Source organism: Eimeria mitis, genomic scaffold (genome assembly GCF_000499745.2).
Source record: "Eimeria mitis Houghton genomic scaffold, Emh_scaff1150, whole genome shotgun sequence".
In the NCBI taxonomy this organism is placed as follows: Eukaryota; Apicomplexa; class Conoidasida; order Eucoccidiorida; family Eimeriidae; genus Eimeria; species Eimeria mitis.
Window position 1 is genome coordinate 1,666 of NW_013567869.1, and position 395 is coordinate 2,060.

General features: G+C 49.9%; 1 protein-coding gene across 1 annotated transcript in view; it reads right to left on the reverse strand.

The window, feature by feature from the left end:
• The window catches only part of EMH_0030560 (uncharacterized protein), a gene marked incomplete at both ends in the record, with an annotated part of 3,480 nt that overhangs the window by 1,573 nt on the left and 1,512 nt on the right, over positions 1-395 (reverse strand). The window lies entirely within an intron of this gene.

The window sequence follows — 395 nt, forward strand, 5'->3', positions numbered from 1 at the left end:
CCTCCATAACACATGTCTCTCTTGGCTGTCTGCTTTGCTGTGTCTATCGGGGGATTTCCCTATGCTGCTTCTGCTGCTGTTGCTGCGGCTGCTGCTGCGGCTCCTGCTGCAGCTCCTATCGATGCTGCCGCGGCTTACGCTGCGGCTCCTACTAACCGAGACACTGGTGGGCCCCCTGCTTGCTGCAGCAGGAGATTTGTCTCCTGCTGCTGTTTCTTTATCCTCTTGTTCTTTTTGCTGCTGTTTGTCTTTGTCTCCTTCTCCCTCTCCTTCTTCTTCTTTCTCTTCTTGTATATCTACTTTTGGTTTGGGGGCCTCTATCCCGGCTAGGGTTTCTATCGTTCTGAGTATTGTTTTTTTTACTTGTTCAGGTATTTGTTTTCTTCCTTCTTCTC